Genomic DNA, 9,586 nt, shown 5'->3' on the forward strand with positions numbered 1-9,586 from the left:
GGTCTCTTTAAACAAAATAATAAATTAATAAATTAAAAAAAACAAAAACACAAACCCACAACCCTTTCGGTGAAACTTTTCTTGCTTCGTGATCAGTCCAAATAGGGGAGCTGCGGCGGTGCGTAGGCGCTTCCTGAGGGGCGTGGAGGGACTGGCGGATCCAGGATCCCCCAAACTTGGGAACGCGGGGTTACCAGGGAGAGAGCGGAGGAGTATCCGAGGAGCCCTAAACGCGAGGATTCTTGATGAAAAGGTGAGAAACGGGTCTCTGGGAAGCCCGATTCTCGGGGAGTTCGTGGTCAAAAAGTGAGGAGGGGAAGGGTTCTTCCCCTAGACCAGCGCACCGACTTTGGTTAAAAAGTGAGGATGGGGTTACAGAGAGCCCTCAAATTCAGTATTTGGGAACGGGGTCAAAACGATGATTCCCCGGGACACCCCAAATTCAGGACTTTGAGGGTAAAGGTGAGAACGAATCTTTCGGGCCCTCTCAATTCAGGAATTTGCGTTTAAGGGTGAGAGAAAGGTCCCAGGGGCGCCCGAATTTCAGAGATTTGGGGAGCAAACAGGAGGAGGCCCCAGGCGCCTTCAATTCAGGGAGTTTAAATGTCAGAGTTTGAAAGGCGCTGCTAAGGCGCCCCCCAATTCAGGGAGTTTGAGGGGAAGAGTGAGAGAGGGGTCCTCGGGCACCCCCAGCTTAAGGATTTGGGGAAACGAAAGTGAGAAGAGGTTCCCCAGGACCCCCACATTCAGGGAGTTTGAACGTAAAAGCTTGAGAGGGGTGCCCGGGGCACCCCCAACCCGGGGATTTTGAGGGTAAGAGTGAAAGACGGTTCCCCGGGAGCCCCTAACTCAGGAAGTTTTGTAAAAAGTGAGCCGATAGGTCCTCACCGCTCCCCGAGTTTGGTTAAAAGGAAGAAGGGGACCACGGCCACTCCAAACTCAGCCGCGCTGTCGGGACTCGGGGTGCGGAGGGAGGTCCCGCAGGCGCGCCATCCCGTACGTTTGGGGTGAACCGCAGGGACTGCGCTGCCCGCTCCCCTACCCCCGATCGGGATGCCCGCCGCCTCCCGTACTCCCCGGCCGGGCAAGGCCCGGGGCGGTCGCATCGGTCACCTGGAGTTCCGGCCGGGAGTTCGGGCAACGGCTCCCGCGGCGTCGGTGGCGGCTGCTGCGTGTTGGTCCCCGTTGGTAAGTAACAGTCTCCACGGCTACAGTCTCTATGGCGGCGGCGGTGGCGGCGGCTGCCGCTCCTCCTCCAGCTCCCGGCGCCCGCCCGCCTCTCGCCTCCTGCCCGCCTGCAGCGACAGGGCGGGGCGTTGTTGTCGGCAACGGTTACCAGGCTCCACGCCCCACCCCCTCAACGGCCCACCTCCAACGGGCGCGACGAGGGCGGGGCGCAAGACTCTGAAGCTCCCTATTGGCTTCCCTCCGTGCCTGTCAGAGGGGGCGTTCCCCAGCGAGGAAGAGGGCGAGGCTCGACCAATCGCCCCGAAGGAGGGCAGGGCTTGGAGGGAGGCGGGCGCCGCTGGGAGGGTTGGTAGGCGGGAGGCGCGCGCGGGCCGAGTGTTGGTTGCGCCGTTCCCGGAAGGCCGGGTTTTGGGGACCCGGCGGCCTTCGCTTATTGTCGGGCGTCCTGGCACAGTCTAGGTCCGGGGTCAGCAAATTCCGACCCGCGGGCCAGATGCGGCCCACTGCCTTATTTTCATGGCCCACAAGCTGAGAATTTTAAAATAATGTTTTAAGTGGTTAAAAAAAAAATCAAAAGAAGACTCTTTCGTGGTACGTGGAAACTATATGAAAGTCTATATTATTTTACTGAATCCAGTATTTTCAGCTCCTTTAAGGACTGACAGACTATGGCCCGTGGGCCAAATTCTGCCTGCCTGTGCTTTTAATTAAAGGTTTTTTGGAACACAGCTTCCCCCATTCCTTTAAGGGACAAGGAAACTTGTCCCATAGAGACAGAGTTGGGTACTAGAGACTTGAGCATTTGCACAAAATTGGGATGACATAAGCAAAGTCTAAAATATTTACTATCTGGTACTGCACAGGAAATGTTTGCCAACATTTTCCCCTCCTCCCTACCCCCAGGTAGTAGGTTCAACTTTTGAATGGGATAAACAAGGGACCCTCAGAGTTTTTGTTTGTTTGTTTGTTTTTGGGGGGGGAAATTGACAAACAGAATAATAAAGTAAACATATATAGTTATTTGGGAGAAGGGGCTGGAACACAAGGAGAAAAAGCTTGTTCTGAGAAAAGGCAGGCAGGGTAACTTAAGGGAAGATTAGATTTCAGCCTCATTCATTCACTCATTCAACAAGTAATCATATTAGTCAGCATTGACTAAATTGTCCTTATATGCCAGAAAGTGATCTAAGCATTTTTCATATGCTAACTTAGTTAAATCTCACAATCACATCCTGAATAAAAGTGTATGCATTATCCCCATTTTACAGATCAGAGAACAGAGGCCGGGAAAAAAATGAGTGAATTTGTATCAAACAGCTTGTAAGGGCTTCGAACCCCAGTGGTCTGGTGCCCAATCCCACACTCTTGACCACTAGATGGGTAGTTTTCAAACATTTTTGACCACAAGGCACAGCAGGAAGTATATTTTACTCAGAGCCCCAGTTCACACAAACACATATATAACAAAAACATTTTCATGACATGATACTTTAGGTAATGCTGATTTTTTTCTATTCTGTTTTGTTTTAATGAAAATGCTGATGGTGACTTGCTAAATTGATTTTGCCACGTTTTAATGGGTTGCTTCTTGCAGAGTTTCACGTGATGGAATCTTAAACTTAAGACTGCAGGAATCAGTTTCTGTCCTTCAATGATTAATTTAGTTAAAAATATTTATTGAGTGCCTACTATTTGCCAGGCACTGTTCTTCTAGGGACACAAGTCCCACACTTATAGGAAAAGTAACAGGGTTGTAACTTGGGGGTGAGTAGGTAGGGCTTACTTTGGATGGAACAGCCAGGGATGGCCTCTGAAGTGTGGCCAGCCCAGATGGTTTGATTATGGGGTTTCCTAGGACGTGGGACTTTCAGTGCTAAATCTGGAAAATTCCCTGACAAAGTGGGAAGATTTGGTCACCCTAGGCTTCCCTGAGGGGGTGACCTTTGGGCCAATGTCAGAATAATGAGGAAGAGGAAAGGAACATTTCAGGAATTCAAAATCCCTGGGGTGGAAACTCATGTGGAAGAAGCAAAAAGCAGGTCCTTAGGCGTGGCTGGAACAGAGTGAATGGGGAGGGGTGAGTGGGTGGGGGGTGGTGAGTCAGAGGATGGAGGGGGTCATTTTATTTGAGGTCCCATAGGCCATGGGAAATGGTCCTCATCAGATTGAGAAGCCAGTGGAGGGTTTTAAGTGGGGGGCAGATGTACTCCCATCTGTGATTTGTGATTTTAAAAGCTCACTGCATGGGGGATAGATTGCAGGAGACAAGAAAGACAGAGAACTTGGGAGTCTGTTACAGTTCTGGACTGAAAGGTATGGTGGCCTCGATTAGGGACCTGGTAGCAGAGGTGGAGATGAATGGGTGGATTAGAGGTACGTTTTGGAGAGCATTCTGATGGACTGGATGTGGGGAGGTGAGGGGAAAAGTTTCAGAGTGGGACAGGAGGTACCTTGGAGCCTTCTTGTACGGTTCATTCTGCTATAACACTTGTTTTGAGAACACGAATTTGTCCCAACGCGATGCCGTATTTGCAGTATTATTTATGTATTTCTTCTCCACGGAACAGGTATAAAACTCTGCTATCTCAAAGAAGAAATCATGAGGGAAGTTAGAAAATACTCTGAGATGACTGAAAATGAAACACAACACACCAAAGTTTATGAGATGCAGCTAAAGTAGAGGAAACTTGATTAGCTATAATCATCTATGTTAAAGAAAAAAAGAGAGAGGGAAACATTTCAGATCAGTAAGCTAGCTGTCCACCCTAAGAAACTGGAAAATAAGAGTAAACTAAAACTGAAGCTAGCAAAAGGAGTGAAATAATAAGGATTAGGGTAGGAGTAAATGAGATAGAGACTAGAAAATCAATAGAGAGAATTAATAAAACCACAAGTTACTCCTCTGAAAAGATCAAATAGGTTGATAAAACTTTAACTAGGCTGACCAAGATAAAAAGAGAGAAGATTCAAATTACTAAAATCAGGAAACAAAGAGGGGACATTACAGAAATATAAAAATGATAAAATAATACTATAAACAATTGTATGCCAACAAATTAGATATCCTAGATGTAATGGGAGAAATTCTTAGAAAGATGCAAATTACCAAAACTGATTCAAGAAGAAATAGAAAACTGAATGGATTTTTAACAAGTAAAGAAATTGCATTAGTAATCAAAAAACTTCCCACAAAGAAAAGCCCAGGACTACACAGCTTCACAGATGAATTTTACCAAGTGTTTGAAGAAGATTTAACACTTATCCTTCACAAACTAATTTTTTTTAAAATATTTATTTATTTTTTTATTTGGTTGCACTGGGTCTTAGTTGTGGCACAAGGGCTCCTTAGTTGCAGCTCTCAGGCCCCTTAGTTGTGGCTCACTGGCTCCTTAGTTGTAGCATGTGAACTCTTAGTTGTGGCATGCATGTGGGATCTAGTTCCCTGACCAGGGATGGAACCTGGGCGCCCTGCACTGGGAGTGCAGAGTCTTCACACTGTGCCACCAGGGAAGTCCCCACAAACTATTCTTAAAATTAGAAGAGGAGGGAATACTCCATGAGGCCATTCTAACACTCTCTGAGGCCAGAATTATCGTGATACCAAAACCAGACAAAGACATCACAAGAAAAGAAAACTAATGACCAAGATTTCTTATGAACATAGATGCAAAAATCCTCAAAAAAATACTGGCAAACCAAATCCAGCAGCATATAAAAAGATTTATACACCATGATCAAGTGGAATTTGTCCCAAGAATGCAAGGTTGGTTGGTTCAATATTAAAAAAGTAATAACTGTTTTAGTAGAATAAAGGACAAAAATGATATGATCATCCCAACAGATGCAGAAAAAAGCACTTTACAAAATCCAACACTCTTTCACAACAAACTAGGAATAGAGGAGAACCTCAAGCTGATAAAAGACATCTACAAAAAATGCCACCATTAAGTATCAATAATGATACTTAATGGTGAAAAGCCAAATACTTTCCCCTTAAGATCAGGAACAAGACAAGGATATCTGCTCTCGACACTTCTATTCGACATTGTCCTGGATGGGCTAGCCAGGGTAATTAGGCAAGAAAAATAAATAAAAGGCACCCAGATTGGAAAGGAAGCAGGAAAACTATCTCTATTTGCAGATGACATGATCCTGTATGTAGAAATCCTAAGGAACCCATTAAAAAGCTATTAAAACTAATAAGTGAATTCAGCAAGGTTGCAGCGTACAAGTTCAATATACAAAACTCAATGGTTTCTCTATACACTAGCAATGAACAATCTGAAAATGAAATCAAGAAAAGAATTCGATTTACAATAACACCAAAGAGAACCAAAGACTTAGGAATGAATTTAATGAAAGAAGTCAAGACTTGTACAATGAAAACTAAAAAACAAACAAAAACCAAAACCAAAACAAACAAACAAAACCAACATCATTGAAATAAATTAAAGAAGTCCCAGGTAAATCAAAGGATATCCCATGTTCATGATTAAGAAGATTTAATGTTGTTAAAATGGTAATATTCTCCAAACTGACCTAGAGACTAAATGTAATCTCTATCAGAATCCAGCTGGGTTTTTGTTGTAGTTGTTGAAATTTACAAGCTGATTCTAAACTTCATAAAGCAATGCAAGGAACCCAGAATAACCTAAACAATCTTGAAAAAGAAGAACAAAATTGGAAGACTCACACTCCCAGATTTTAAAACTTACTACAAAGCTACAGTGTGATATTGGCATAAGGCTAAACACACAGATAAATGGAACAGTACTGAGAGTCCAGAAATAAACGTACAGTTTTACAATCAATTGATTTTTTTTGGACAAGAGTGCCAAGATTATCAATAGTCTCTTCAACAGGTGGTGCTGGGACAACTGGATGGCCACATGCAAAAGGATGAAGTTGGACCTCTCCTTCACACCATATACAAAATTAACTTAAAATAGATCACAGACCTAGGTGTAAGAACTAAAACTATACAACTCTTGGAAGAAAATATAGGAGTAAATCTCCATAACCTTGGTTTGGCAATGGCTTCTTCAATATGATACCAAAAGCAATTTAAAAATGGGAAAATATTTGAATTGACATTTCTCCAAAGAAGATATACAAACAGACAACAAGCACGTGAAAAGATGCTCAAAATCATTCGTTCTCAGGGAAATACAAATCAAAACCACAATGAGATACTGCTTCACAGCTACTAAGATGACTATAATTAAAAAAACCCAAAAACCCCAAACAGGTAATAACAAGTATTGGCAAAGATGTGGAGAAACCAGAGCCCTCATACACTGCTGGGAGAAATATAAGATGGTACAGCCACTTTAGAAAACAATATGGCAGTTCCTCAAGAAGTTAAACATAGAATGGCTATATGACCCAGCAATTTCACCCCTAAGTATATATACCCAAGAGAAATGAAGACATATATCCACACAAAAATTTGTACACAAATTTTCATGGTGGCATTATTCATAATAGCCCAAAGTAGAAACAATCCAAATAGCCACCAACAGATAGATGGATAAGTAAAATATGGTAAATCCATATGATAGATTTTTTTTTTTTTTTTTGCGGTACGCGAACCTCTCACTGCTGTGGCCTCCCCCATTGCGGAGCACAGGCTCCGGACGCGCAGGCTCAGCGGCCATGGCTCACGGGCCCAGCCGCTCCGTGGCATGTGGGATCTTCCCAGACCGGGGCACGAACCCGTGTCCCCTGCATCAGCAGGCGGACTCTCAACCACTGCGCCACCAGGGAAGCCCCCATATGACAGAATTTTATTAGGCAATACAATGGAATGATGTACTGATATCCACTACAACATGGGTGAACCCTCAGCACAAGATGCTAAGGGAAAGATGACAGTCACCAAAGGGCACATATTGTGTGATACCATTTATGGGAAATGACCAGAATAGGCAAATCCATAGAGACAGAAAGTAGATTAGTGGTCGTCGGGGGTTGGAGGAGGGGAAATGGGGAGGCGCTGCTAAGGTGTATGGAGCTTCTTTGGGGGGTGATGAAAATATTCTAAATGGATTGTGGTGATAGTTGCACAAGTCTTTGTATGTTCTAAAAACCACTGAATTACACACTTTAAAAGGATGAATGTCATGGTATGTGAATTATATCTCAATGAAGTTGTTATTAGAAGACTCTGCTACCATATGAATTAGGTTCCTTTTAGTTGTAACTCAGGTGTGTAACTCACTGATGAAGTTTTTGAGTATTGTCACCCTAACTCCGTTTTACCCACAAGCCAGCCCTGTGTGTTTTATCCTGTAATTTTGCCCAGGGCAGTGATTTTTAGCAATGCATTTATTGCCTTAGCGCAAAACTGACTGCACAGAGTCATTCCATTTTGATGTTAGTAAACCAGCAGCTTTCAGCTGGTCAAGTGACCGTCGTCCTTCATAGAAAGACAAGACAAGGCAGAGACCCTGCCTGGTTAGTTTTTAAGAAAATCCAATAACCAGTAGCCGTTTGGTTAAGGGGAACCACCTCAGAAATTTAGCAGCAGCCTGTGACATCAGGGCTCTCTCATCCAATGGCCTGATTTTCACTGATGTCAAACACGACTGCACATTTCCCTTCTTGCTTATTAGCTCCTGGGAGGAGTCTAAAGTCTTTGGAGATAAAATACTGAGCTGCACCTGCCCTGTCCATCTGTAGTGGAGAAGGATCCCTGTTCGAAAGTTATCATGAACTTCAAGACGGCAACAGCACAGCAATAAATCAAGCGTAGGAGACCTCGTGAAGCTGTCCTGGATACAAGCCACCACCCCCCCCCCCGCCCCATCTTGGTGGGTGGGCTGCCACCTGCCATTCCTTTTACCCGGCCAAACCTACTACACTGACCACCACTTCCACTCTCCCTGGTCCCTAGGAATTCAGGCCCCATGGCCTGCTTATCCTCTGTGAAGGGACACCAGAACAGGCTCCAGGACAAGATCTTAGATGCCCCCACGCCGGCTCTCTGAGCACAACTAGTTCCCGAGAAACACACAACACCTCTTCCCAAACAAACCCTCTGTTTGCAAGCCCATCCTGATTTAGCATCAAGTTGCCTTGGCTCAGCTACCAAAACAGACAACCAGCCCTTCTCTCATGCTGCAGCTTCTGGCAGGAAGTGGATACTGGTCCAGCACGCCTCCCTGGAATGGGAGCATCACCCACTCCCTGCTCCCAGGGAGTCTATTTGGAGCCAAGGCACGCCCTTCAAGTCCCGCTCCCCAGGATCGGAGTGAGGGGCAACCAGACCCCTCTGCTCACCCAGCCCTCAGCACCCCAGATGTAGTCTGCCAAGACATCCCTTTAAAAAGTTAAATAGTGCCATTTGCAGCAACATGGATGGACCTGGAGATGATCATACTAAGTGAAGCAAGTCAGACAGAGAAAGACAAATATATGATATCACTTATATGTGGAATCTAAAAAAAAAATGATACAAATGAACTTATTAACAAAACAGAGGGACTTCCCCGGTGGTCCAGTGGGTAAGACTCCGTGCTCCCAGTGCAGGGCGCTCCGGTTCGATCCCTGGTCAGGGAACTAGATCCCACATGCATGCCACAACTAGGATTCCAAATGCTGCAACTAAGAGCCCTCATGCCACAACTAAAGATCCAACATGCCACAGCGAAGATCCCGAGTACCCCAACTAAGACCCAGTGCAGCCAAAATAAATAAATACTAAAAAAAAAAAAAAAAAAAACAACAGAAACAGATTCGCAGACTTAGAGAATGAACTTATGGTTACTAGGTGGGGAAGGACCGGGGGGAAGGGTAGATTGGGAGTTTGGGATTGATATGTGTACACGCTGCTATATTTAACATTGATAAGCAACAAGGACCTACTGTATAGCACAGGGAACTCTGCTCAATATTCTGTAATAACCTAAATGGGAAAAGAATTTGAAAAAGAATAGATACATGTACATGTATCACTGAATCACTCTGCTGTACACCTGAAACTAACACAACATTGTTAATCAACTAGACTCCAATATAAAATTTAAAAAAATTTTTAATTAAAAAAAATAAAAATTTCTCTTACGATGTCCACTCTCACCCTTCTGTACCCTCTGGATAGGTGAACAGCCTTTAGAGCTGGGAACCTCTTTCTCAGTTATTTCCTCTGAAAACCTGCTCATTGGGCTGGCGCCTTCCTGTGGAATTCCAGAACCCTTCTGTCCTGGTGCCCCAGTTGAAATTGCAGTTTCCAGCCCCAACCTCCAGTCTCAGTAAATTCCAGCAGGGCAGGGACCTCTTCTGTCTACTCTCATCTCTATCATCTAAAGCAGAGGGTTTTTGTTGTTGTTGTTGTTTGTTTGTTTTTCTCAATGAACCAGTTCTTGGTTTCATTGATTTTTTTTTTAAAGTATTTATT

This window comes from Hyperoodon ampullatus, assembly GCF_949752795.1.
Source record: "Hyperoodon ampullatus genome assembly, chromosome: 4".
In the NCBI taxonomy this organism is placed as follows: Eukaryota; Metazoa; Chordata; class Mammalia; order Artiodactyla; family Ziphiidae; genus Hyperoodon; species Hyperoodon ampullatus.